Source organism: Nelumbo nucifera, chromosome 1, assembly GCF_055504915.1.
Source record: "Nelumbo nucifera cultivar China Antique chromosome 1, China Antique-T2T, whole genome shotgun sequence".
Classification (NCBI taxonomy): domain Eukaryota; kingdom Viridiplantae; phylum Streptophyta; class Magnoliopsida; order Proteales; family Nelumbonaceae; genus Nelumbo; species Nelumbo nucifera.
In genome coordinates, this window is record NC_142649.1 from 199,058,822 (window position 1) to 199,064,821 (window position 6,000).

Sequence of the window (6,000 nt, forward strand, 5' to 3'; positions counted from 1 at the left end):
AATTGATGTGGCATTAATGACGTCACCGCTTGACGGGCGGTGTCTTGTTAACCCCATGTGGCGTCTTGCTACGTCTTTTGATGTTGTAGGTTCCACATGGCTATGGGCGCGTGCGGGCCTCGCCATGGGCTCAGCCCGGGCTTCTCTCGGTTTGGGTCGCGAGTGGGCTCGTAAGTCGTGGGTTTATCGCATGTTTTAGCGGATATAAATTCATCGCACGTTCGAACAGGCGTGGAGCCCTTGGGTGGGTTCGGTCGTGGTTTCTTTTGGTTTAGGCACCGAGTGGGCTCGGTGAACCGCAGGTTTATCGTGATTTTGCGATATGCATTGTGAGTTCATCGCAGGGCTTGTTGTGCATTGCAGGTTCATCATAGCATGAGGATTGACTATTGGTTATTCGCATGCAACTTTCTAGTGTTAGTTTTGGTGTTTGATGTTCTCTGAAGTTCTGAGCGAGTACTATATACCTATAACAGGAAATATTTAAAATAAAAAAATATAAATAAACATTTAAACAAACTGCCTATCCATAAACGCCCACGAAATCAAAGACATACACCATTAGTATTTGGCTCCGTTTGTAAGGCTTTTGTTCCCTCATAGTCCTAACTTGCCCGCTTTTGTCCATTGTTTGACCTAGTAAAATGAGAGAGAATTAGACAGTTAAATGCAATTTATGGCCCACAATGAATTTGGATTTGACCGTTCAATGTGGAGCCACAACCCAAAAAACACATCGAACGCCTTGAGATTTTAACCCAGCTCTAAAAACCAAAGTGAACTCTTGCCCAAGACGTACTCAAACTCAAACAAGGTTGGACTGATGGAAAATTATCGGTGAGAAAGATCGCTTTGAGAAATCGAGCTAGACTCAAGCTCGAGCCCACTAATTTATATTAGGAATTAATTGAAAGCCCAAGAAAAGACAATGGGCTTTTAGAACCGAAAAACCAGGTTCTGGCTGGGCTAAGGTGTCATTTTCCAGCCTGCCCATCTCCACTTCGGCCAATTATGTTGAAGGTTATATTGAGCGTGCTGAATTGAGTATAGGCCCTCGTGTGAAATACACACTCAATTGTGTATTTCACATGTGCTTCTTGCATCAACGGACATCAAGCGCCCTTCTGTTAGGTTTAGTTTTGTCTACGCTTGGCAGGCTTACGTTAAGGGACATCATCGTCATTTTCGCCTGTAAGATTTTTGGGAGAATTGATTTTATCTTTAGGCAGACCACCAAAAGTTTAACGTACTCTTTGAGGGGTGGTCGACCTACTTGGGTTCCTAACCTTGGCACTCTTAGACCTTCATCCCTTGCAGGGCGGCCCTAGTTAATGGCTAGCATGGCTACCAGGGTTCCTCATGGGCGCACACATGCTCATGGGGATAGTGTTGGACCGGCACTGCGTTGCCGACATTCAAGGGAGGCTTGGCATGCGGGCCTTGCTCAAGCATGACCCTTCTCCACGCCAGCCCCTTGCCCAAGCTGAGTGAGGTACCTCGTTGCCTCTAGCACACGGGTGTGTTCCGGCCCAAGCAGTTGCCTATCAACATGGCACACAGGTGCCCATAATCATCGGCATACAAGAGACCCTTCACATCGGTGCCAAGTCACCTCTTCGGCGCACAGTCGCCTTGCATTATGGTTGTCCCCCTTTAGAACGTAAGTGGCGCCTCCCATGGACCGGCCAGAGCCAGCAGAGTGCCTCGGCCATGCGACTTGAGGTTATGATCCAGTGCTACTGACCTTGGTGGAGCCATCCCATCGGGCAACTCCTAGCCTCTAAGCACACAAAGGCTTGTCCTGGCCTACCTTGGCCTGGACGCCACACGGGTTTCTTCCGCTGTAGAACTACCCCCGTGACGCTATTCTCTTACATTAACGTATTGAAAATTATATTAAAAAATGGAAAGATTGGCAGTAGGGCTATTCATGGGTCGGGTTGGGTCGGATTACTGAGATTTTTCCAACCGATCTGACCTAGTCGGGTTACCTGAAATTGAAATCAAAACCGACCCTATGTTAAGCAAAACCGACCTAGTCGGTTTGAGTCAGGTTGGGTCGGTTTGGGTCAGTTTTGGCTCTAAGTTCAATCATGGTAATAAATTGAAATTTCAAATTTTTTATTCTTGAGAGTCAAATTGTATTAGAGATTGTGCTTGAGTTGATGGGCTAAGGGGGGCAGACCAAGTTAGAATAGAAGTTATCAAGAAAATAGAAAGTCAAACTGTATTAGATAAAGAAGACTGGAATTTGTATATTTCAAGAAACCTTCTAATCTAAGTAAAAAATGACACATAATTCTAATTGTAATTGGTTGTCTATTTGGTGTAAAAGACCATAGAAACTAGGATCCTTTGATTTATTCTTTAAAATTTTCCAAAAAAATTCCTGGTCTAGTTGTCTTACAATACTTGCCATTAATGTCATTCCTAACTAGAAAACTAGAAATTAAGTTAGGTTGTAACTAGGATAGAGACAACTTAGTTAAGTAGGAACTAAGTAGGTTGTAACTACTAACTAGGAACTGACTACTAAGTCGATTCGAGTTGGGTCGGTTCGGATTGGTCGGTTTGGTCGGGTTGGGTCTTCTTATGAACAACCCTAATTGGCAGTTGAGACATGAGAGACATGACACCTAGTGCCAGAAGTTAGAACTACCATCTCCTTTTCCGCTTCTGTCCAATTATCCTATCAAAACTATGGCAGTGTAAATGATATGAGTGTAAATTCTGATCTATTTTTATTTCAAATTTTAGCTTTTTTTTTTTTGATTGAAGTACAAATGAAGTAAATTAAGATACGAAGCAGAATAAAATAAAACACAACAAAATTAAACGAGAATTTGTATTTTTTTTCATTTGCACTCCCATGCAATTGTTCTAATGCAAATAAAATTGTACTATACATATTTGTATTTGTACCCTTTTCAAATTGAGCCTAAGGTTGTGTTTGGTTGCAGTGCAATTTTATTTACACTAGTACAAATGCATGGGAGTGCAAATGTAAAAAAATGAAAATTCTTGTTTAATTTTGTTTTGGACTTTACTTTATTCAGCTTCATGTCTTAATTTACTTCATTTGTATGTAGTCAAACAAAGTAAGCTAAAATTTGAAATAAAAATAGCTCAGAATTTACACTCAAATCATTTCCATGGCACAAATTTATTTGCTTTTCAATGAAACATAGGCTACACAGCCTAAGACTCATATGTATTTGTATTGTACATATTTGTATTTATACTCTCTCTCCCCACCTCCCTCACAACTAGGGGTGTCAATTGGACTGATTTGGTCCAATCTGGTCCATTCCAATGTGAGTCCATTACAAATGGACCTGGTCCAATCCAATCCAATGAATATTTTGGACCAGTCCAGAGACAATTCAATTAGTTCAAATTCCTATTAATTTAAATTGGTTTCAACTCAAACCTAGTCCATTGGCACCTATGTTCTTATCTTCTATCAATGGACCAGATATTGGCTCAATCCAATATAAATTCATTATGGACGGACCAAGTCCAATCCAATATGTCATTTGGTCTGTCCAATCCGTCCAAATTTGATATGTCTTATTGGTCCGTCCAATTCATTCAAATGGATTTTGATTTGGACAGAGTCCAACCCAAAACCAGTCCATGTGTATCAACAGATAGTTTGGATAGGCGATTAATCACTCACTCAACTGATAATCTAGATCAACCATTTTTTTTTTCAAGGAGGAATAGTGTAATGAAAATACATGTCTTTTACTCAAAAAACTACAATAAATAGTGCAGAATCAGACATAATAGAAGAATAAAGCATAAAAGAGGAATAAAAACATGCACAATAAAGACGTCCACACACTGAATGGATAGTCTAGCATTGGATTATAAGTGGTAAGATACATGGTAGGACTATACATTTATTGGATTCCAATTCAAATCAATTATGTTGTGTTTGGTTGCAATGCAAATTTATTTGCACTGATACAAAATCATAGTAGTGCAAAAGTTTTTGGTGCAAATTATAATTCTTCATTTTTATTTCAAAATTTACCTTATTTTGTTTGATTGCATTACAAGCCAAGTAAAATAAGCCCTGAAATAGAATAAAGTAAAACCCAAAACAAAATTTAACTAGAATTTGCATTCTTTTCAATTGCACTTCCATGCATTTATACTAATGCAAATAAAATTGCACTGCAAACAAACACAGCCTTAGGAATGAAAAACTTCCTCTTGTCTCTTGAGGCAAGCCCTTCCTATTCTTCCTTTCCCATTGCTGACCTAAAAGATGTGTTTGATTTGAAGGAAAAAGTAGGGAAAGGAAGGGAAAAGTAAGGAAACCTATACAAGCTTTATAAAGGTTTCCTTACCTTTCCCTTCCTTTCCCTACTTTTCCTTCAAACCAAACATAGCTTAATCGACAAATCTTTCCTCTTTTCCATGGTTAGTTTGAATTAATGGCAGGTGTGATGCTGGAATGGAACAGGTTGTTGATCCACACAAGATAAGCTTGAAAAGGGAGATAGTGGTGGTGTCGGTACTATCCTTGAGCCAATGAAGGAAGTAGAGAGAATCTTATGTTTCTATTGATCATCAAATACATCTAAAATAATACAAAATATAAATATGTATAGTATAAATACAAAATATAAGGTCTTTGCGCTCTACATATTTTTATTTGTACTCCTTCCGAACTGAGAGTAATACATTGTACCTCCAAATAGAGGTGTCAGTTGGACTGGATTTGGTGGTCCAATCCAATCCAGTCTAATGTGAGTCCATTACAAATGGACCCGGTCCAATCAAATCCAATGAATATTTTGGACCATTTTAGACTGGTCCTATTCAATGTCTAGACTATCCAATCTATTTAAATTTGTTTTAATTTAGAATATTGGTTCTAATCTAAACCCGATTCATTGACACCTATATTCTTATCTTCTATCAATGGACCAGATATGAATCAATCAGATCCAATCCAATTCAATAAACACTTTGGAGCATAAAGTCTGGACTAGTCTAATTCATTATGTATTATTGGTCTGTCCAATTTATCAAAATCGATTTTGGTTTGGATAGGATCCATCCAAAAACTGGTCCAATAACACCCCTACCATCAAAACCTTGACGGGATAATCGTACTTATTACATAAACAAACTAGGATCCATTTAACTGTACGTCATATCACCGCTTCAGCCTCGATAGAATGAGTGCAACTTTAGTGGATGAATCTCCTTATTGTAACAGAAGTTAATGTTCTGGTCCCTTGGGACAATGGTGCTTAACTGCCGGTGTGGCTAGGGCGTGTACATAACCTTGAATGGTCGGAGAAATTGTTGTTTGGCAGTGCTAATGCCACGCACACACCGCATCAGAAGATTCTAATTTAATTTTTGGGTAAAGTTCCCGTCTATTGTTGAGATCTCCTTTGAATTTTGGTTATTGTAATGACCTCTGAATTTTTTGATATAATTGCAATAGGTATTGTGTTAGAATCCTCTATCAAGAGGCACAAAAATATCAAAAATACCTATATATTATCATTGACACTGGTTTTTACATTAAAAAAAAAAAAACAATACAAAGTTTATAAACAAGAGAGAGAGCAGGGGTGACTTAGGAGGGACCCCGGGGAGTCAATCCCCCGACCCAAAAATCTCTACTTATATCATAGTATTTTATGTATTTTCTCCCTTTCCCCACTGCCCACTTTAATGGTTGGCCGGAAAAAAAAATAGAAAATAAATATTTTGATCAAGAGTATCTGTATGGGTGTTTTGGATATATTCATATCTTTTGTTAGAGGATTCTAACAGAGAAATCTACTTACAATTATATTAAAAAGTTTAAAGGAAATGATTATAATTACTAAACTTTAAAAGAGATTTTAATAATGATAATTCAAGGAGAGGGTACAGTATTCACTTAATTGTGGATCCAGTTCCCACATTAATGCAAAGAGGGTACAGTATTCACTTAATTAAAAACAGTGACTGTGAATGGATTTATTG